This window comes from Narcine bancroftii, chromosome 4 (genome assembly GCF_036971445.1).
Source record: "Narcine bancroftii isolate sNarBan1 chromosome 4, sNarBan1.hap1, whole genome shotgun sequence".
NCBI lineage: Eukaryota > Metazoa > Chordata > Chondrichthyes > Torpediniformes > Narcinidae > Narcine > Narcine bancroftii.
This window is the reverse complement of record NC_091472.1, coordinates 207,502,273-207,526,835: the sequence shown is the minus strand read 5'-3', so window position 1 is coordinate 207,526,835 and position 24,563 is coordinate 207,502,273.

Below are 24,563 nucleotides of genomic sequence, written 5' to 3'. Positions count from 1 at the left end.
TGCTACCACTCCCAACCTCTAATATGCCGCGGCCTACCACTCCGATTACATCATTTCCACCCACCACGACCCCACTTCTCCCCTCTTCTCCGATGAGAGCAGCGTGGTCAACATGGAGGTCACCATCTTGGGCAGGTCTCCCCACCGATGACGACGATGAGGAGATGCCTAACCTGGCATCGGTAACCCTGAATCAAGCCAGACCTCACCCGATCTCAAACTCCATGATGCAGATCGAGGTGAATGGGCATAAGATGAACTGCCCTTTTGACAGCGGCAGTACTGAAAGTTTTGTCCATCTCGACATGGTCCGCGGACTCTCCCTTCCTGTCAGGCCGATGTCCGGATTGGTGTCAATGACAGCGAAGGACCAACAGACTTGTATCCGGTGGTACTGTGTAGTGTCTCTAACAGTGGGTGGGGGAGTGTTACAATGATATTGTATATTGATCATGCCCCAGCTCTGGGTGCCGATCCTCCTGGGCCTCAACTTCCAGAGAGCCCCAGACGATGGTGTTCGGGGGCTCCCAACCGCTACTGACCGTTCACCACCCCCAGCTCTCGGACCCCCCCCCCCAACCAAGCAGCCAGTCTCTGGCACTGTCCTGTAGTCTCACCACCTTATGGATGGCCCCTCTGTCATTATTCGCGAACCTCACCCCGGACTGTAAACCGATCGCCACCAAGAGTAGGCGCTATAGCACGGAGGATACGCAGTTCATTCGGGCTGAGGTTCAGCAACGTCTGGCGGAGGGGATCATCGCCCCTAGCTCCAGCCCCTGGAGGGTGCAAGCCCCAGATGGTGATCGACTATAGTCAAACCATCAACTGCTTCACCCAGTTGGACGCATACCCGCTACCCTGGATAGCCGACTTGGTCAACAAGGTCGCATGATATAGAGTTTTTTTGACCATTGACCTTAAGTTGGCTTACCACCAGCTCCCCCTCCGCCCAAACGATTGAATCACGGGATTCAAGGCCGACAGCAAACTTTTCCACTTCCTGCGGGTGCCTTTTGGTGTGACTAATGATGTCTCTGCTTTTCAGAGGGTTATGGACCGGATGATGGAGGAGCTCAAGCTGACGGCAATGTTCCCATTTCTCGATAATATCACCATCTGCAGCCACGACCAGCAGGACCACGACGCTAACCTCTCCAAGTTCTTACGTACAGCCAAGTCCCTCAACTTGATGTACAATAAGGACAAGTGCGCATTTAATACAGATCGCCTGACCCTTCTTGGATGCGTTGTGGTACATGGTGTTATTGCCCCGGTCCCTGACCGCATGCGACCCTAATGGAGCTCCCAGTCTCAAACACCCTGAAGGCGCTGAAGAGGTGCCTGGGGATGTTTTCCTATTATGCATAATGGGTGCCCAATTACGCCGATAAAGCCCACCCCCGATTAAGTTCACAACCTTCCCATTATTGGCGGAAGCCCAGGCTGCGTTTCACCAGATCCGAGGAGACATCGTAAAGGCCACGATGCATGCTGTGGAAGAATCCGTCCCCTTCCAGGTGGAGAGCGATGCCTCCGACTTTGCACTGGCCGCCACACTTAACCAGGCAGGCAGGCTGGTAGCATTTTTCTCTCGCACCTTGCACGGTCCTGAAGTACGGCACTCCTCTGTTGAGAAGGAGGCACAAGCATTCATTGAGGTGGTGTGCCACTGGCCGGTAAAAGGTTTACCCTGCTGACTGACCAGAGGGCAGTGGCCTTCATGTGCAATTCAAAACAGCGGGGTAAAATCAAAAATGACAAGATTCTTAGGTGGCGTATCGAGTTGTTCACCTATAACTACAATAACTTGTACCAGCCGGGCAAACTCAACAATCCCCCAGATGCCTACCCAGAAGGGCGTGCGCCAGCATGCATCTCGACCATCTCCAGGCCCTGCACGACAATCCGTGCCACCCCAAAGTCACGAGGCTGTACCATTTCGTTAAGTCTCAGAACCTCCTGTACACCATTGAGGACGTCCTGTCCACGACCAGATGCTGCCAGATCTGCACTGAGTGCAAGCCACAGTTCTACCGGCCAGAAAAGGCACACCTCATTAAGGCCACACACCCCTTCGAACGACTGTGTCGATTTCAAGGGCCCCCTCCCAACCTCCAATAGGAATGCTTACTTCCTGACGGTGGTGGACGAATTCTCCAGGTTCCCCTTTGCTATTCCGTGCCCGGATATGACCTCGACGACAGTTATTAAGACACTGCGCAGCATCTTCACCCTGTTCAGGTACCCCGACTATATTCATAGCGACTGGGGTTCCTCATTCATGAAGAGCTGCGTCAGTACTTCCTAGCCAGAGGCAGAGCCACCAGCAAGACCAACTGCTATAACCCCAGGGGTAATGTCCAGGTGGAAAGGGAGAACGCCACCGTCTGGAAGGCGGTGCTCCTGGCCCTCAGGTCTAAGAACATGCCAATGTCCTGCTGGCAGGACATTTTGCCCGAGGCTCTCCACGCCATCCGGTCGTTGCTATGCACCGCTACTAACACCACCCCGCATGAACACCTCTTTGCTTTCCCTAGGAGATCAGCGAACAGTTCATCCATCCCTCCCTGGTTGGCAACCCCAGGGTCGATCCTGCTACAGAAGCACGTCAGGGGCTATAAGACAGACCCACTGGTGGAAACGGTGCACCTCATTCATGCCAATCCCCAATATGAGTTTGTGAGGTACCCTGATGGCCACGAGGACACTGTACCGATCCGAGACCTGGCGAGGGCCAGAGACCCCGAAATGGCCTTGCGAGACAGTGGACCTCCCATCCCCCCCGGGAGTCCCCCGCCAACACCCTGACCCAGACTCGGACTCTACCGTGATGACTTCCTCTCCGGAGGAACGATGCACGGACACACCGGCACCTCGGCGGTCTGGCAGAAGGAGGAAGTTACCCTTGCGACTAAACCTCTAGTCGGAGGGAGCGTCCACCTGTCCGTCTGTTCTCCCCCCCTTTTTTTTCCTCTGATTGTTCCTGGTGGTTTCTATTTAAAAAGAGGTGAATGTAATGATATGGTTGTATGTACAGGCTGGCCCACCCTCCTGATGACATCCTCTCCTAGACTCCTCCCTGGACTCCTCCCATGTGACCCAGGCCATAAAGGTAGAGTCCCCTCGCCTTGACCCAGTTCCCCTCAGCCTTTGTCTCCGTGATTATTGGGGCTACTGGTAGCGCCCTACAATGTGATCCATTTTTCTCCCCCCCCTCCCCCCCACATATATTAATGTGCCTGTCTACTTCCACCACTTCCTGTCAGCCTGATCCAGGCATTCATGACCCACACATATTTCCCCCCCCCCACATTCACCACCCCGCTCACCTTAAACCCATTTTAAGTGTGATACTTTTACTCTGAGGAAAAGATTCTGACTGTCTCCCTATTCGTGCCTCTCATGATTTTATACACCTCGATCAGGTCTCCCCTCAGCCTCTGACACTCCACGTTTGTCCAAACTCTGTACAGCTTATACTCTCCAATCCAGGCAATGTCATGCAAAACCTATTCTGAACCCTTGCCAAAGCCTCCACATGACTCCTCTAAGGTGTACAATGGGGAAAAAGTGACACCCATTGGGGCCCTGTGCTCCGTAAAACAACTGTTCTCAAAGGCGACAGGACGGCACATTTAAGGGGGGGGGATGGGCTACAGACTGAAATCATAAAATGTTTTTGTGTAGTCAGTAAGAAAGAAGTAGGGAAGAAAGCAACTAAACTTGACTATTTCATAGGGAAGGGGGCCTGTTAACTTTGAGCAGAGCCCTAAGGGCTACAGCCAATAAAAAGGATGAGAATGTCTGCTGTAAAGTAATGAAAGATATAGCGACTATCCCCATTAACCATTACAATTCCAAAGGGTCCAGGAATTCTGAAGGGTCCAAGAACTCCAAAAGGTTTGTTCTCCTGATAACATCATGCTCTGCTCTCAAACTAGCCTGAGCACTTCCAAATGCTGTGACATTAAAGAGTTCCACTCTGTGACCATCCACCAAACTTACGTTGGCATTGATTGCCCAGCTGTGGGCTGCAGTGAACAAGGATAAATTTTGCAGTGGTCTTGTTAAAACTAGGAGCCAACTGGTGTTAAAATCTGAAGTGAGGTTGATGTAAACCAGATTTGGAGCAAGGCTTTTCAATGACTTGATATGCTGACAACCTTTATGAGAACTTGCTTGTTAGTACAAGGAACCTCCTCGTTCGTGTTGTCCAGCCATTCTCATTGGGGATCTTAAGGCCCACCCCCCCCCCCCTCCAGGGGGCCACACCACATGTAAGTAAAGCCTTGTTTTCACTTCACTTAACTTAGGGTTAGGGTTAGTGTTTTTTTTTGTGTAGTTGGTAGAGGAGCAATATGGAAGAAACCAAAACCTGGCTGCTTCACAGGGAAGGGGCCCATAAACTTTAAGCAGAGTCCAAAGGAGGCCACAGCCAAAAAAAGATTGAGAATTGCACTGAAGTCCATGAGTTGATTTGTAGTTGCTCAATTCAGTCCTTCTTAGAACCATAGAACACTAAAGTATAAAAACAAGCCCTTTGGCCCATCTAGCTTGTGCCGAACTGTAATTCTGCCTAGTCCCAAAGTCCTGCACCCAGACCATATCCCTCTCATCTATGTACTTCTCCAAACTTTTCTTAAAATATCAAAATTGAGCCCACATCCATCACTTCATCTAGCAGCTCTTTCCAAATTCTCACTACTCTCTGCGTGAAGAAGTTTCCCCCTAATGCACCTTTTAAGTATTTTCCTTCATCCTTAACCTGTGTCTTCTAGTTCTTGTCTCATCTAACTAAAGTGGAAAAAGCCTGCTTACATTTTCATCCCTCATAATTTTAAACACCTCTCTCAAATCACCCCTCATTCTCCAATGCTCCGGGGGATAATCTCCCAACCCTGCACCCAGTAAAAATACAAAACAGTAATTACAAGATGGTGATAAGCATGCTTCCACTCACTGACTCAGCTCTGTGAGGTAAGCCTTGGCGAGGAGGCAGGCATCCGGAGTCCACTTCTTGGAGTGTAACAGGTCTTTCAAACTGGCCTTCAGGCGTAGGAGCTACAAAGGACCATTGGACATGTGTTAGGCCAGGCAGTGGGGCTGAGTGTGGAAATGAATCAGCTCATGATTGAATGGGCAGGGCAGACTCGATGGGCTGGGCAGACTCGATGGGCTGAATGGCCTTTTTCTGCTCCTATGTTTTATGGTCTGATAGGTGAAGGTCACAGCAGAGGCCAGCTTCTGCCTATTCTGTCCTTGCCCCGAGAGCCATTTGTATGGTCTCTAGCAATGGACAGCATGTGCAACCCATCTAGGTAGGTTTCATTTCAGGTTACATTGTTGTCATCAGTGAGGCCATCCAATGCACAATGGTCCCAGTGGATTATTTCAATTGGACACTTCTGTTCTCAGCCGTGGATGGTGATGTTGGCTGCAGAGGCAAAATAATTAGGTCTCACTGTGTCTCAGTTAGTGGGAATGCATCAGGAAGGGGATTCTGTGTCATTTTGAGAGTGGAGGACTGGGCTGTGCGGCCTCTCCCTTTGAAGAATCTTCTGGCCAAGTGTCACACTCCAATGTACACCAAACCACTGGCTGATATCCAATGTACAAAGGTTCATCCCTGCTCACAACCCCTCAGATAATGAAGCAACAAGACAGCAGCCCCCTTCACACTGGCTCTTTAACCCAGTAATTAACGGCCATTCTACCGGTTAACATGCCAGCGTGAATGCTCGTGAAACAGCACACAGGGGTCAAATCATCCCAAGGATGAACTGCCTAGGGAGGTAGTATCTGTGATAGTACAGACCTATCACCAATGTATATAGTTACAGTATCTAGACTGTGCTTACAGCGATTGGCTGAGAGCTTAGCCACACCTACTGTCTGGGCCTTAAAGGGTTGTGTCCCTAGCCAGGTCGGATCATTCCGGACTGGTCGGCCACCTGTGAAGAGCTCCTGTCTTTTGCTAATAAAAGCGTTGGTTTGGATCAACAAGTCTTTGGTTCTTTCGACGAGCTCTACAGTATCAAATTGGTTTTCAGGATCACCAGTGTGAACAGGCCACAGGGTATGCAGGACATCACCGCTGGAGAAAAAGGCACCCCTTTGCCTGCGATGCCGGTTAGTGAAAGTGAAAGGGCACAGAGAATCGGTTAACATTGGTCCAGTGTGAACGGCTCCACCGGTATTTTAAAACAGTTCGTGGAACCACCAATTTAGCAGTTCGCCAATGTGAAAGGGGCAGCAGATGTCACCTGAGAACCTAATGGATAATGACCACCTCCAGCTGAACGCCCTCATCTTTCAATGACATCACCAGCATCATCTCTTGTGGTGTGGGTGAAGGGATCGCCATCACCACAAAGCCCCAAGCCTTCCCATCATCTTCCAGGAACATCATGAGTGTGATAGGATAGTTATCCCTTGCCAAAATTAGTGTAACTTCAATAAGATAGACAGCACAGTTAGCTCGACACTGCTACAGCACCACTGACCTGGATTTGAATCTAGCTCTGATTGTAAGGAGTTTGCATGTTCTCCCCATGTATCGGCATGGGTTTCCTCTAGGCGTTCCGGTCTCCTCCCACCCTTCCAAAAACTTTCAGGGTTAGATAGTTCATTGTTCACATGGGTGTAACTGGGTGGCACAGGTTCGTATTGCTAGATTAAATACCAGAACTAGTCCCATTCACCCAGGCCTTTTAGTTCTTGGTAACTCTCAGGACATTTAACAACATCCAGGACAAAGTTACCTGCTTGCAGTGGGCATCACTCTCTTTACCAGCGGTGTACAGCAGCAGCAAGGTGCCCATTCACACCATGCACTGCTGCAACCTGCATCCCCCAAACCCAGATCAAAAGCACCAGGAACACACTGACTATCCCTCGCAGACTGAGGTGCCAGCAGACAAGAAGGTGGATGATGTTGTGCCTTTATCTCAGAAGCGCTGTAAAGACAAGCCAGAGAACTACAGGTTAGTGAGCCTGCCTCAGTGGTGGGAAGGTTACTGGGGGGGATTCTGGGAGGCAGGATCTATCTTCAATGTGAGAAATCATATCTTGTGAATTTCAAATTTAATTTTTTTTAAAATTTAGACACACAGCATGGTAATAAACCATTCCAGCCCACGAGCCCAAGCCGCCCAAATACCCCAATTAACCTCCAACCCCAATTAACCTCCAACCCCCACACGTTTTGAAGGGTGGGAGGAAACCAGAGCACCCAGAGGAAACCCACGTGGTCACTGGGAGAACGTACAAGCTCCTTACAGACAGAGCTGAGTTTGAACCCGGGTCACTGGCAACTGTAATAGTGTTGCACTAACCTCTACGCTAACCATGTCACCCAATTTGTTGGAGTTTTTTGGAGATAACCAAGAGGACCGATTAGCACAGGGTGGTAGCCATTGTCTCCACGATTTTAGCTTAGGCCTTTGACGAGGTCCCACTTGGTAGGCGAGTTCAGATGTTTAGAATACATGATCCCGGGTGAGCTGGCCAACTGATTGCAGAACCGGCTTGGTGGGTGGAGGCAGAAGGTTGTTGCTCAGATGGGAGGCCAGTAATCAGTGATGTGCTGCAGTGATTGGTGTTGAGTTCCTGGGTGTTTGTCAGTTGTATTAATAAGTTTGGAGAATGAAGGTGACATAATTAATATGATTGCAGATGATACCAAAACTGGTGGTCATGGAAGAGTTGTTTAAGGTTACACCAGTTGGGAAAGGGGGCCAAGAAATGGTAAATGGAATTTGACAATTGCAAAGTGATGCATTCTGGGAAGTTAAACCATGGCAGGGCATTCATAGTAAATGACAGGGCCTTGGGGAATGTAGTAGAGCTGAGAGTCCTCTGAGTACAAGCAAATATTTCCCTAAAGGTGGAGACACAGTGGTGAAGAAGGCATGTGGCACACTTACCTTCATCAGTGGGGCACTGAGTGATAGAGTTGGGACATAATATTACAGCTGTACTGGTGCACCTGGAAGATTGTGGGCCCTTCTTTCTTTTCCCAATGATGCTGCTCTACCTCTGAGCTCCTCCAGCAAATTGTGTTTGGCTTCAGATTCCAGTGTCTGCCATCTCCTATGTGTCTCTGAGAGTGCCTGTGGTTGGACTCAGTAGCAGTGATGGACTGGAGGTATATTTATTTGTTTGTATTGGATCTAGCTGAGGGTGCACCCTCGAGAGGGTACAGAAAAGATTCACAAGGATGTTGCTGGGACTGGTGGCCTTGATGAGAGACTGGCAAGGCTGGGACAGTTCCCTGAAATGAAGAAAGGCCGAGGGGTTGATCAAATCATGAGGGTGTAAATAAGGAGGATGACTTTTTCCAGAGTAGTGGAGTTTAAAGCTAAAAGGCCTGGGTGAATGGGACTAGTTCTGGTAGGCATGAATGAGTTGGGCTGAAGGGCCTGTTTTTGTGTAGTACAACTTCAGGCACTTTCAGATTCCAACTCGTACATTGTCCTCTCTTGGAAATATATCACCACTTCTTCACTGCTACTGGATCCAGCCACAGGCACTCTCAGAGACACATAGGAGATGGCAGACACTGGAATCTGAAGCCAAACACAATCTGTTGGAGGAGCTCAGAGGTTGAGCAGCATCAGTGGGAGAAAAAAGAAGGGTCGAGGTTTCAAGCCAAAGCTTTTCATGAGCAGTGAGGGAAGTTGGTGCAGGAGCAATGTGCAGAGGACAGGGTGGCAGGGGTGAGCAGGAGCTCACACTGGATTGGAAGTCTGGGCAAAGGAGAAATGTGATAGGCAGAGGATTGACAGATGCCAGACAAAGGGAGAACGAGGGGTCACAAGGAGGAAATGAGTCACACAGGGAAGGGGTGGGTGGGTGGGGACTGGACATAGACTGCCAGTGTTGAAATGTGATCAGTAGAGAAGGTGAGACTAGTGGTGTCGAGAGACGCCAGATGGAACTGAAGCGGGAGGAGAAAACAGAGCAGAAGAACTAAATGGGGAGATGGGGTGGGGGGCATGGAACTCTCTCAAAGACTGAGTGAGACACTACATCAGTGGTTTTCAAACTGCCCCCCAAACTCACATTCTGCCTTAAGTAATCCCTATGCCATCGGTGCTCTGTGATTAGTAAGGGATTGCTTAAGGTGGGATGTGGGTGGAAGGGAAGTTTGAAAACCACTGCTCTAGATCCAATTGTTACTAAAATATTTTGCTTCAGGAAAATTGTCATTGGCCCATTTCCTTTGGAGTTCTGAAAACATAGACATAATGAGTCAATTAGGGATGATTAAAACAGGGGTTCTTAAACTCTTTTTTTCCACCCACATCCCACCTTAAGCAATCCCTTACTAATCACTTTCACCCACATCCCACTTTAAGTAATCCCTTACTAAGGTGGTATGTGAGTTTGGGGGGCATTTTTAAAACCACTTCACCACATTGGACTGCAGAGATCAAGAGGCAGTTTGTCATCAACTTTTTAAGGTTGATTAAGGATGACCCATAAACACTGGACAGGCCAGTGATACCCACACAGATAAACGTTTCAAATGTAATCATGGCAAACCAATCAAAGAGATGGAGAGATGCTTGTGGAAACTTTAAGGTTGTAAATCATTTGTGAATGAACTGATGATCCAATCAGCAAAACACTATTCTGGCTGACCTGTAGATGTCCAAGGGCAAGGAGACTTCCTCTGCTCCTATATCTTGTGAATACCTGGCTTGGCCGGGGTGGGGGTATGATCCAATGTCTCACAGAGGGTGAGGACAGGGGTGAGAAAAGACGAAAGACTGCGTGTCTGATCCATTGAGCTGTGTGCAGGTGTTGTTGAGGTACGTGTCGACGACGAACACAGTGCCCTCACCTCCTGAGTTCGTTGGCTGCTGGTGCTGAGCAAGTGCCGGACGATGATCCCACATTCCTGCAGGGTGGGAGCCCGAGGTGACCCAGAGGGGTTGATTTGGATCAGAAGAGGGGTGAGAGACGTGATGAACATCTGTGCCTTCTCCAGTTCTGGATGAAGAGATGGCACTGGGAATGCAGCACAGTCCCGCTGGGAGACTACCCTCTCATTGCTCCTGAACAGACAGATCAGTGTTACACACAGCTGAGTACAGTTTCATATTTGCCCTGTGGGCATTGAGGGAGATAAAAGCCTTGAAAACAAGGTGCATCCCTTCAAGGTTGCCCATTAATCCCCAGCTACCAGGGTTCAATCAAATCAGACAGGATGAAATCTTGGCTCCTGCTTGCTTTGGGCATTCAAGATCTGTTTTAAATGAGCATGTAATGTAGGGTGACACGGTGAACACAATGCTATTACTGCCCCAGCGCCCGGGTTCAAATCCGCTGCTGTCTGTCAGGTGTATGTACGTTCTCCCTATGACCAGCGTGGATTTCATCCAGGTGCTCTGGTTTCTCCCGACCTTCCAAAACATGTGGGGTTGGTAGGTTAATTGGGTGTCATTGGGCAGTACAGGTTTCAATGGGTGCAAGGGCATCCCACTATGCTGTCTTATTTTAACAAAAGCAAATAAATAGGCCTTAACTTTGATTGGACACATAGGGAAAGGAGAAAAGGAATACTGGAGATATGTGGAGGAGAGGGGCTCCAGATTCCTGAGGATCTGGGACCCTCTCTGAGAGACAAACAATCCATACAAGCCAAGTACACTTCAACAGAAGCAGGACTGATATCTTTGTGGGGGAGAGGGGATTTACTATAAGAGCATTGTTCTTAAATTCTGATAATCCAGCATGTTCAGGCCTTTGGGGTACCTGATAATCAGGTTTTCCAGGCTATTGGATGTTCTTTTGATTTACTTTATTAGTCGTTAGGCAGTACTGATACATTTTTCAGTGATCCAGGGAAGCTGATAGGGAGCACATAAACCAGGGCTTGGGTGAATGGAAAAGGAGCATGGCAAAATTACCCAGCTACCAAAATATCTTAGGAATTGGATAGCAGATTGTCAGGACTTGACCCTATTTCAATGAGGCAACTAGCCAAATACCTGACAACAATAGGCACTTTCAAGCTACCTTGTAAAATGGGTGTAATAGTATGGATTGTATGTACTAATTGGCCGGTAAAGACTCGGGCTGGCCATCCCCCTGATGACACTCTCACCTGGATTCCTCCCCTGGGATCCAGGTCATAAAGGTCGGGCCACCTCTCCCTTCCCTGCACTTCCCTAGCTTGGATCAGGACCAGCTCAAGTCTTATGAACAATAAAGCCTATCGTTCCCCTCAGTCTTTGTCTTTGTAATTATTTGGGCAACTGGTAGTGCCCTACAATTTATTGTACATAACATTTTAATGTCTCTGGTAATGGAGAAGTTTCTGTGCCCCAATTGGCTAGAGGTGGATCCCCAAGTCCCGGGTGCATCAGAACTCTTTGAGCAGTGGGTCAATTGCTTCAATAACTTTCTGGAGGTCGCTGCTGGAGTGGTTGACTCGGATGAGAAGAGGCTGAAAATCCTACAGGCAACAGTCAACCAGAGGGCTTTCCAGGCCATCAGAAGCTGCACAACCTACACCGAGGTGATGGCTGAGCCACGGGCGCTATACAACCCCAAGATCAATGAGGTCTACTCCCGTTACCTCCTGGCGTCCAGAAAACAGCAGCCTGGTGAGTCGGTAGAAGAGTTCGTCCGAGCCCTGATCATACTGGGAAAAGACTGTTTGGGGAACCTCATGGTCTCTGTGCTGGGGGCCCAGTGCGTGGAAGACCTGGTTCAGGACAGTTGTGTGTCAGGGTTGAGGTTGGACTATATCCAACAACATCTCCTCGAGGAGGATCAACTCCCATTGAAACAGGTGATCCAACTGGCCAGGACTTTAGACTTGCCCCAGCGCCATGTAGGCAGAAGCGGGCCTATCCAGTACGCGCCACCGCGAGGGCCACCATCATGGGAGTCGGTGTCGGGGATGGCCAACCTGACAGCAGCTGCAGTGGCGCCAGGATCTCCAAGGTGCAACTTCTGCGGGCAGGCAAGATATCCGGGAAAAAGGGCCACCATTAATGTGTCTGCAGGTCCAGGGCCCCATCTCAGAGCAGCGCGGTGTCTATGGCTGAGGAGCAGGAAAAAGGGCCACTACCAATAAGTCTGCAGGTCCAGGGCCCCATCTCTGAGCAGGCGGTGTCTATGGCTGAGGAGCAGGAAAAAGGGCCACTACCAATGAGTCTGCAGGTCCAGGGCCCCATCTCTGAGCAGGCGGCGTATATGGCTGAGGAGCTTCCGGTGCCGGCTGCATGCACGGTATGGCAAGTGCCATTTTACCCGCTCCCACCTCCATCCTCTACGCAACAGCAACATGATTTCCGCTCGCGACGACGTCACTTCCATCTTATTCACTGGCTTTGGCAGTGTGGTCAACATGGAGGCCGCTATCTTGGGCATCGGGCCTCCCCACCGACGACGAAGACGACGCACCTATCCTGGCATCGATCACCTTGAACCAAGCTAGGCCTCACCCGATCACCAACTCCATGATGCAGATCGAGGTGAAGGGGCACAAAAATAACTGCCTCTTTGATAGCATAGCGGCAGTACCAAAAGTTTTATCCATCCCAAGGTGGTCTGTAGACTCTCGACACCCATTTGGCCGATGACCGGATCAGTGTCGATGGCGGTGAAAGACCAGGGGTACTGTGTGGCGCTCCTGAACTGACTCTGGAAGTCAAGGCCCTGGAGGATCGGTGCGCAGAGCTGGGGCATGACCAACAACAAAAACTCATCATAACATTCTCCCCCCCCCCCCCCCCACCACCATCAGAGATGCCACACAGTACCTCTGGTCTTTCGCCGCCATCGACACTGATCCGGTCATCGGCCAAATGGGTATCGAGAGTCTAGCTAAATAATTTTTTTTCTCCTTCTCTCTTCCCTCTCATTGTGTCAAAAGAGTGGGGGGGCGGGGGGGGGGGGTTCTGTTTAAAAAGAGGGGGTGAATGTGATGGTATGGATTGTATGTACTAGTTGGCCAGAAAAGGCTTGGGCTGGCTCGCCCCCTGATGACACTCTCACCTGGACTCCTTCCCTGGGACCCAGGCCATAAAGGTCAGGCCACCTCTCCCTTCCCTGCATTTCCATAGCTTGGATCCAGGCCAGTTCAAGTCTTATGTACAATAAAGCCTATCGTTCCCCTCAGTCTTTGTCCTTGTGATTATTGGGACAACTGGTAGTGCCCAACAATGGGGTTAACTGGGCAAGTTGCCTGGTTAGTGCCCCACTTGAAATGATCTGACCCGGAGAGCGGGCTCCAAAATCAACCGGGTCCCTGCCCTACCTCGGAGATAGTCAGGGAACACAGTTAAACTTACCTTGGTAAGCTTGAAAACAAAAATGGCCGACCTGATTATTCCGGTGACGTCAGCACTTGCATCCGTGCATCACTGGGTAGCACATTGGCGCCAAGTTCAAATGTAGATGAGGAACTCAGCAGTGGAGGTCAGGAAAGGGGATATTATAACATGGTTTATTTCATCCAGTGAATGCGTGACATATCACTCACCGCATCATTGCAGGGGCGGGATCCCCCTTAAATCGCTGGGTTGGTGATTTAATGGGGCGATTCCCCTGCTGTTTAAAAGGTGCTGGGAGCATCTTCACCCCATTAAATGCACCTGGGTCCCAGGAGGGCTACCCAGGTGCGGCAGTTTAAAAGCATCTAATGTTAACTGAGGAGAAAGGAAAGCAGAGGAGGGGTTCAGACGAGGGCTATGCAAGCTGCAGAGCGTATCAGGAAAGGGCAGAACATCCCAGCAAAGAGGTTGGATCAGGGAAAGTGATGAGATAAACTCAAAGGGAAAAAGCGCAAAGAAATGGGAAAGATAGTTCACACTGGATGAGGCCAACAGAAGGATTTTACCAAGGACAATGAAAATGAAAATTGTATCACTAAATTCAATTCAATGTGGATTTTGTCAATTTGTAAAGTGTGCAGGTGGACTTCAGGCACAGAGAGGAGCAAGGGAACTCAACACTGACAGAGTCTTGGCACATAAATGGGTAGGACTGGGCCAAAATGGGCATCCTGAGGTCAAAGGGTTCAGCGATGACAGGGACAGAAGGAGGTGACAAAGATCAAATGGGTTTGGGGGAAAGAATTTCATGATACTGTTGCTGTAATTGTGGATCATCAGCGAAGGGGAGAGATGCACAGCAGCAAATATGCAAGGAGTGTAAAACCTACATTTGAATGTGGGGGGGGGGGGGTTGAATTTCATTAGCTCAGTGTCATGTGATCACAATAATATAAAGGGCCGATAAGAGTTTCTAAAAGGTGCCCAGGAGAATTTTCTGGAACAGAATCATTTTGTGGAATGGGGTCATTTTGTTGGACAGGGTAATTTTGTGGAATGGGATCATTTTCCAGAACACGTTGCTCCTGTTCCAATGAGGAAAGAGGCACTGCTGGATCTGGTTCCAGGTAGTGAGGGAGGTGGAGTCATATACACCAGGTTCCAGTGAGGCGGCATTTAGGAGGGATCGATGACACATCGTAAGATTTAGGGAGGTTACAGGAAAGGAGCAGGAGCAATCCAAAGCAAAAGGAATAAATTAGGGAAGGCCATTTGATCGAAGCAAAGGCAGAACATCAGGTTCTGGCACATCCCCATGAAGAGTACCTCATCCAAAGCTCCCTGGGTGCACCACAAAACCAAGAGAAAAATTAAGCAAAGAAGGATGGGTTGTAAATACCAATGAGAACCAGGCTGATTACAAACATATCACAGGAGAAATGGAAGTTAAAATAAGAAAGGCAGGGTCAACATAAATGGGAATTCAAAAATGTTCTGTAGTCATTCATGCTCGTAGGAATGAGGAGTGGTCTCATTAAGATAAAAATGGTTGCTGAGGAGAGTTGTAAGGACTTTTCATCTGTCTTCACCAGGGAAGAGGTTGCTCCCAGGTTAGGAGCAGAAATGGGTACATTACAATGGGCAGCAGAATGGTCTTTAGAAAAGTTGGTCATGATGCAGGAGGTAGCTCACTGGAACAAGATGGAATGTATCTCGGGATTTTGATGTGGTGTACAAATTATTGACAGTGGCAGGGCAGTTTGAGAATGTGGTTGATAAGCCACACACAATTCTGGTCCCTGTCAATAATGCACGGAAGAAAGTCACTCCAAATTTTTATGGGATGCAGTTCCAGCCACAGCAGGATTATTGCACACAATTTTCATCCACTGCCTGTGAGAATGCAGATCCAGAGGAGTTCAGAAGACAGTTGCTGGGATGCAGGAAAGATTAGAGGCCAAGCACATTTTTTTTTAAATGAAAAGGGAAGAGGAGATTATAAAATGAGTGAAGTAAGGGGGCGATGGGAGGTTGTCCCATTGGTGGAGGGATAGTGGGAAGGGGAGATCAGATGGCAGAATATAAAATGAGTCTGCAGTAAGGGGGTAATGGGAGGTTGTCCCATTGGTGGAAGGATAGAGGGAAGGAGTAATCAGTTGGCAGATTATAAAATGAGTCTGCAGTCAGGGGGTGATGGGAGGTTCTCCCATTGGTGGAGGGATAGTGGACTAGAGGTGATTAACTATAATGGGAAGAGGATTCTGAGTGACATTTCTGGGCAGCATGATAGGAATCTGCAATGTGCCGTCTGTTAAAGCAGTGAAGGCAGGTTCCACTGTGGTCTTCAGGATAAATATGAGATGGGGAAATTGTGAAAATTATAGAAAAGGGGCTGAAGTGGTACTGATGAATCACTCTGTCACACACTGGATCAGATGACCATCCTGTTCTGTAATGACCCTGTGCTGGCTTGATTCACAATGAAGCGCAGACTCCCGTTATGCACTTGGAGGCTCTCTCTAGTCTGCCCGACCTCTGTAACACATTATCTGTGTGACATGGGGCAGGGCTGTCCAACCACATTGCAGCCAACAGATTGGAGAAAAGGCTCACCATTCACTCCCTTGGGATTACCCCACTGTCCACTCCCTGATTGATGCTCAACTCTGCCCTCGCCTCAGCACCCTACCATTCATCAGCCTCTGCAATGCCTGCACTATGTGACTTGATAAAGAGTGGGATTCCTTTAATCTCAGCACAGCCCACCCTGGACCCAAAACTGTCTGAAGGGCCAATGAACAGGTTGGAGTGGGAGGGAGGGCCTCTTTCTGTACCTCCTGTTGGCTGCCTCTATGGAGAGCTTTCTCTGAGTAGTGCTCTGCTTGTGTTGCTCTTTCGGTGCTGTCCTCTGCTCCCTGCTGTCTTCTGGCACGGCATGGCGATGGGCACCTCTCTGAGAATGCTTCCTGCCTGCAACAAGGACACAACCAAATCAATCTCCAACTTCGCAACTCCTGATGAACTGCAAGGCCTCAGGAAGGAAAGGGGCAAACCAGGAAGAAATCAACAAAGACATTTATGGCTTAATATGTCAAGCAAAGGAATATAGAGCTGATGTGCTTTGTTATAGCAGGTCAGGTAGTCAGATCTAGTTCAGTGGGCCACAACATACTGCAGCAAAAGCATACATATTGGGCCTATTTTCTTTTTTTGTAAATTTTTGTTTATTGCACCATGAACCATATCAGTAACAATATATACAAGTATTCACAATTAAAATTTACACATTGACATTTCCTTTTCCCCCCACTTCATCCCTCCCCCCTCCCCACCCCCTTCAAAAACAAATAAATAATAATACACATAAAACAAAAGAAAACAAGAAAAGAAAATAAGTTGTCTCATCCATATTTACATATTTAAGTCTTATCGTGCTTGTATTCATATCACTTTAGGAGATGGAGGTCAGAGGTCAGCATTTTCTAACATTTTATGTATGGTTCCCAAAATTGTTCGAATAATGTATACTTGTCTTTTAGATTGTATGTGATTTTTTTCAAATGGAATACACTTGTTCATTTCTGTATACCACTGTTGTATTTTTAGGCTTGCTTCCATTTTCCAAGTTGTCCTAATATACTTTTTTGCTGCTGCCAGGACTATCATAATAAATCTTTTTTGGGCTCTGTCTAATTTTAGACCTAGTTTTTTGACTCTCATATTATTTAACAGAAAAAATTCTGAATCTTTTGGTATGTTTTTTTTTGTAATTTTGTTTATTAGGTTTAAATCTTCCCAGAAGGTTTTCACTTTTGAATGTGTCCAAATTGCGTGTAATGTTGTTCCAGTCTCTTGTTTACAGCGGAAGCATCTCTCCGATGCTGTTGGGTCCCATTCTTTTAATTTCTGAGAAGTAATATATAATCTATGTAGCCAGTTATATTGTAACCTAGTATTTATTGTGTTCCTCATAGTTCCAGTACATAACTCCTCCCATGTTTCATTCTTTATCCTTATATTTAAATCTTTTCCCCAACTTTGTTTAGGTTTATACCTTGTTTCATCCTCTTCCTTGTATTGCAATATGTTATATGTTTTTTTTACTATCATTGTGTCTGTGATTAAGTATTCAAAGCTGCTATTTTCTGGTAGTTTCAAATTATTTCCCAGTTTTAGTAAGTATGCAAACATTATACTTTGTGTTATTCCGTATTTGTCTTTTAACTGCTCAAATGTTAATAGATTATTTCCCAAAAAGCAGTCTTCTATTTTCTTAATTCCTTTTCTAACCCATTCCTTGAAAAATAAATTATCTATTGTTATTTCTGGTATTTAATAATTTATCTTTTTTCATTCCAGGTGTATTCTCTTCCATATTTTAAGTATATGATGTAATACTGATGAATTGTTGTATTGTCCCATTTATAAAGTAGACGTTCCAGGACATTTTCTCCTAATTTATCTAATTCTATCCTAATCCAGTCCAGTTTTTCTCCCGTCTGATAAAAATCTTAACTGTGCTGCCCTGTAATAATTTTTGAAGTTTGGTAGCTGCAGTCCTCCTTGTTTGTATCTCCATGTTAATTTTTCTAATGCTACTTTGGATTTTTTACCCTTCCATAAAAACTTACTTATTACTTTCTTCAGTCCTGTGAAACAATTCCTCTGTAAAGAGAGTTGGTAACGTTTGGAACAGATACTGTACCTGTGGAACTACATTCATTTTAATGCAGTTTATTCTTCCTATTAAAGTTAATGGCAGCTCTTTCCAAGTCCCTCAATCTTTCTGTACTTTTTTATTAGCGATTGGTAGTTTAATTTGTACAAATGGTTTCGGTTATTATCTATCCTGATACCAAGGTAACGTATCGCCTGTGATTGTCATTTAAAAGGGATTCTTTTTTACATTCTGTATAATCAACTTTGTTCATTGGCATCACTTCACTTCTATTAATATTAACCTTGTATCCTGATATCTCTCCATATTTTTTCAGTTTCATATATAGCCTTTTTATTGATTTATCTGGCTCTGTTAAATATCATTCACAAATAGGCTGATTTTAAATTCTTTCTCTTTTATCTTTATTCCTTTTATCATAGATTCCTTCCTTATCAGCTCCGCCAATGGTTCTATAGCCAAGGCAAACAGGGAAGGGGACAATGGCATCCCTGTCTAGTTGACCTGTCTTGTGATCTGACACATATCCATTTACTTTGCTAAAGGTCCATTATACAGTACTCTAATCCAATTAATAAATTTTTCTGGTAATTTAAATTTCTGTAGCACTTTAAATATATAGTTCCATTCTACCCTGTTGAAGGCTTTCTCTGCGTCTAGAGTAATTTGCACCTTTGGCGTTTTATTCATTTGTGCTGCATGGATTAAATTAATAAGTTTACAGACATTATCTACTGCTCTTCTTTTTTTCACAAATCCAGCTTGATCCTGCTTTACCAATTTCGGTACACAGTCAGTCAGTCTATTCGCTAGTCATTTTGCTATTAATTTGTAGTTGGCATTTAGTAAGGATATTGGTCCATATGACGCCGACGACAGTGGGTCCTTTCCCATTTTTGGAATTACTGTAATTATTGCTGTTTTACATGATTCGGGTAGATTTTGGGTCTCTTCCACCTGTTTCATTACTTCCAGAAGGGGCACAGTTTGCACAGGCTATACATTACACCTCAAAAGTTAAATAAATGGGACCCAACAGTATCTGATAGATGTTTTCGATGTAAAAAAGAAATGGGAACAACAATTCATGCAATCTGGACATGTGAGAAAGTAGAAAAATTTTGGGAAGATCTAAATCAGATATTAAATAAAATAACAGAAAAGAATATACCAAAGAATCCAGAGATCTTCCTCCTAAGTAACATAAAAAACAAAGAATTTGGAATTGATTTGGAGGATGCACAAAAAAGATTTGTTAAGATAGCTCTAGCCGTAGCAAAAAAATGTATTATGTCAACCTGGAAATTGGAAGATAATTTGAAAATACAACAATGGTATATAGAAATGAATAAATGTATTCCATTAGAAAAAATAACATATAGTTTAAGAAATAATATTGAAATATTTGAACAAATATGGGAGCCTTACATGAAATACAATAGCGAAAACCTACCGGGGACATTCACTACCTAAATTAACGGAAGGAGAAGGAAATGAAAAGAATGGACTCAGTGGAATTTCTTGTGTATTTTTATTGAATGACAACATTGTTTGACTGGTTTAATGTATCCTAGATTTTGTACTTTAAATGGACGGGAGGGGGGAGGTAGGGAGGGTGAGATGGGAGGAGGGAGGGGGGGGAGAAAATGGCACTGTATATGTGTGAAAAGCAAAAAGGAAAAAGGAAAAATGTGATTTATGGTGTGAAAAATAAAAAAATTTTAAAAAAAAGGGGGCACGGTTAATAAGTTCTAAAATACTTTATAAAACTCTGTAGGGAATCCATCTTCACCTGGTGTTTTATCATTTGGTAGTTTCATTAATATATCCTGTATTTCTTCAATTTTAAAGGGTTTTGTCAATTTATTTTGATCTAATTGTAGTTGTGGTAGTTCAATATTGGATAAAAACTCATCAATTTTATCGTTCTTCCCTGTATTTTCGGTTTGATACAATTGCTTGTAGAATTTTTTAAAATTTTCATTAATCTCTAATAGGTTGTATGAGATCTGTTTATCATCTTTTCTTATTGCTTGTTCTGCTTTAAGTTGCCAGGCCAATATTTTGTGGGTTTTCTTTCTTAATTCATAATATCTTTGCTTTGTTTTCATAATGTTTTTCTCCAGTTTGTATGTTTGTAGTATTTCGTATTTTAATTTTTCTCTGCCAATTCTCTTTTTCTCTGTGTCTTCTCTTTTCGCAAATTCCTTTTCTATAGTTACTATTTCTTTTTCCAACTGTCCTACTTCCCGTTTGTATTCTTTTTCAATTTTAGTTGTATAACTAATTATTTGTCCTCTGATAATGGCCTTCATTGCATCCCATAACATAAATTTATATTTTACCGAATCTGTGTTTATCTCAAAATGTTTTAATTTGTTGTTCAATATATTCCCAAAAATCTTGCCTTTTTAACAATATAGGGTTTAGCTTCCATCTATATTTTTTCGGTGGAATATCCTCTTTTTTTTTTTCTTTGGCTTGGCTTCGCGGACGAAGATTTATGGAGGGGGTAAAAAGTCCACGTCAGCTGCAGGCTCGTTTGTGGCTGACAAGTCCGATGCGGGACAGGCAGACACGATTGCAGCGGTTGCAAGGGAAAATTGGTTGGTTGGGGTTGGGTGTTGGGTTTTTCCTCCTTTGCCTTTTGTCAGTGAGGTGGGCTCTGCGGTCTTCTTCAAAGGAGGTTGCTGCCCGCCAAACTGTGAGGCGCCAAGATGCACGGTTTGAGGCGTTATCAGCCCACTGGCGGTGGTCAATGTGGCAGGCACCAAGAGATTTCTTTAGGCAGTCCTTGTACCTTTTCTTTAGTGCACCTCTGTCACAGTGGCCAGTGGAGAGCTCGCCATATAACACGATCTTGGGAAGGCGATGGTCCTCCATTCTGGAGACGTGACCCATCCAGCGCAGCTGGATCTTCAGCAGCGTGGACTCGATGCTGTCGACCTCTGCCATCTCGAGTACTTCGACGTTAGGGGTGTAAGCGCTCCAATAGATGTTGAGGATGGAGCGGAGACAACGCTGGTGGAAGCGTTCTAGGAGCCGTAGGTGGTGCCGGTAGAGGACCCATGATTCGGAGCCGAACAGGAGTGTGGGTATATCCTCTAATTTGATTATTAATAACAAGGGTGAGTCTTGCCTTGTAATCAGTCCTTCAAACTCTCCCCTGAATCTACGCTGACAACAAGGACATGTCTCTCCTTGAATAGGTTTTATGTCTATTTGAATAATATGAATACTCTCTTTTCCTCCATATATCAATTAATTTCATATCCTGCAATGATTTTAGAGTAAATTTGGTTACTTTATTTTTTTTATTAATTATCTTCCAGGTTTTATCTGTCACTGGATCAAGGTTAAAATTAAAATAACCCCCCCCCCCAGTAAGATGTGCCCATGTGTATCCATTATCATTAGAAAGATGTCCTGCATAAATTCCTGTTCTTCTTCGCTAAGTGCATAAAAATTTTGCAAATTCCAAAATTCTGAATAAATCTGGCTCTTCATCATTACTTCCTTTATCTTAATTGGCAAATTCTTGTTAACTAGTATAGCTACTCCCTGGCTTTTGAGTTGTATAATGCCACTACATGACCTACCCAGTCTCTCTTCAATTTACTATGCTCTATCTCGGTTAAGTGTGTTTCTTGTATAAATGCTATGTCTATTCTCTCCTTTTTAAGTAGTGTCAATAATCATTTCCTTTTTATTTGGTTGTGAATTCCATTAATATTGATGGTCATATAATTCAATGTACTCATTTTATTCATCTGTTTTCAGTTCTTCAACCCCTCAATCTCCCTTTTTCCAGAATCACTCTTTAAATTGTTCTTACTCTTTCCAGTACACGATGATACAACTAACAAACAAAAAAACACAGAAACCCCCCAAAAAAACACAAAATATACTCTTAAAAAAACATTAACCCCCCCCCCCCCCCCCCGTAATGAGTTGTCTTTGGCTCCTTGCAAGACAACCACAACTCCCTTTTCCACCTGAGTTGCAATAATGACTGAAAGCGTGAATAGATTTTGCAGTAGTAGATCTTACCCCTTCCCCAGCTCTTCCCCAGCCCTCCCCCAGAGAAACACTATACATTTTTCTAAAAATATAACAAAACTCTTTCCTTTTTCTATTTCCCCCCCTATCTTTTTCAACCTTAAACATATGTATTCAAATATCAACTTTTCAACTTATTTCTATACATTATCTTAACAGTCTTTTTTAATACTCTTCATCTCGTTGTCTGATCGGCAGTCGTTCTGCAAAGTGATGGGCTTCTTTCGGATCTGAAAACAATCTATTCTGCTCCCCAGGGATGAATACCTTTAGCACTATTGGATGTCGTAGCACAAAGTTGTAGCCTTTTTTCTATAATACTGCTTTTGCCAAGTTGCACTCCTTTCATTTCTTTAAGAGTTCAAAGCTAATGTCCAGGTAGAAAAATTTTTTTTTCCTTTTGTATTCCAATGGTCCTTTACTTTCCTTCACTATCTCGTTGTATATTGTAGTAACTTTATTAATATGGAGCGCGGCTTTTGATGTGGTTGCGGCTTTGGTGCCAGTGTTTCGATTTCTTTCTTCTTCGAGTTCTTCCACTCCCATGATTTGTGGGATCCATCTTTTTATAAATCCTTTTATGTCTTCTCCTTCTTTCATGCCCACTATTTTTATATTGTTGCGTCTGCTATAATTCTCCAAAATGTCAATTTTTTGAGCTAACAAATCTTGTGTCTCCTTAATTTCCTTGTCTCTATCTTCCAGCTTTTCTCTTAGTTCATTCATCACCATTTCCACAGCTGCCTCTCTTTCTTCCACTTCATCAACTCTTTTTCCTGTCTCTGCTATGGCCAGTTCCATTCTCTGCATTCTGTCATCTGCCTTTTCCATTTTTTGCTATTGTATTAAATTCTGTCATTAAGATGTCCATTAGTGTATTTATTTGTTCATCAAAATATTCTCTATCTATTAGCTGCTTTTGTTTTTTACCTTCTGTTTTCCTTTTTTTTTAAGTTTTTTATTTTTCACACCATAAATCACATTAACCATGATATACACTTTTTCTTTTTCACACATATACAGTGACTTTTTCTCCCCTCCCCCCTCCCTCCTCCCAAGCCACCCCCCACCCCCCCACTCTCATCCATTTTAGGTATACAATCTAGGTTGCATTAAACCAGTCAGACAATGTTGTCATTCAACAAAATACACCAGAAATTCTACTGAGTCCATTCTTTTCTTTCCTTCTCCTTCCATCAACTTAGGTAATGTTTGTCCCCGGTAGGTTTTCGCTATTGTATTTAATGTAAGGCTCCCATATTTGTTCGAATATTTCAATATTATTTCTTAAACTATATGTTATTTTTTCTAATGGAATACATTTATTCATTTCTATATACCATTGTTGTATTTTCAAATTCTCTTCCAATTTCCAGGTTGACATAATACATTTTTTTGCTACGGCTAGGGCTATCTTAACAAATCTTTTTTGTGCATCCTTCAAATCAATTCCAAATTCTTTGTTTTTTATGTTACTTAGGAGAAAGATCTCTGGATTCTTTGGTATATTGTTTTCTGTTATTTTATTTAATATCTGATTGAGATCATCCCAAAATTTTTCTACTCTCTCACATGTCCAGATTGCATGAATTGTTGTTCCCATTTTTTTTACATCGAAAACATCTATCAGATACTGTTGGGTCCCATTTATTTAACTTTTGCGGTGTAATGTATAGTCTGTGTAACCAATTATATTGTATTATACGTAGCCTCGTATTTATTGTATTTCTCATCGTTCCAGAACATAATTTCTCCCATGTTTCCTTTTTTATCTTTATATTTAAATCTTGTTCCCATTTTTGTTTAGTTTTACCATTTGTTTCCTCATTCTCCTTTTCTTGCAGTTTAATATACATATTTGTTATAAATCTTTTGATTAACATTGTATCTGTAATCACATATTCAAGGTTACTTCCCTCTGGTAAACTCAAATTGCTTCCTAATTTATCCTTCAAGTAGGATCTCAGTTGGTAATATGCCAGCGCTGTATCTCCAGTTATATTGTACTTATCTCTCATTTGTTCAAAGGATAAGAATCTACTTCCTGAAAAACAGTTTTCTATTCTTTTAATCCCTTTTTTTTCCCATTCTCTAAAGGAAAGGTTATCTATTGTAAAAGGGAGTAACTTGTTTTGCGTCAATATTAGTTTTGGTAATTGATAATTTGTTTTATTTCTTTCTACATGAATCTTCTTCCAAATATTGAGGAGATGATGTAATACTGGAGAAGTTCTATGTTGTACCAATTTTTCATCCCATTTATATAATATGTGTTCAGGTATCTTTTCCCCTATTTTATCTAATTCTAATCTCGTCCAGTCTAGTTTTTCCCTTGTTTGATAAAAATCTGATAGGTATCTTAATTGTGCGGCTCTATAATAATTTTTAAAGTTTGGCAATTGTAAGCCTCCTTGTTTATACCATTCTGTTAATTTATCTAGTGCTATCCTCGGTTTCCCCCCTCTCCATAAAAATTTCCTCATTATTTTCTTTAACTCTTTGAAGAATTTTTCTGTCAGTTGTATTGGCAA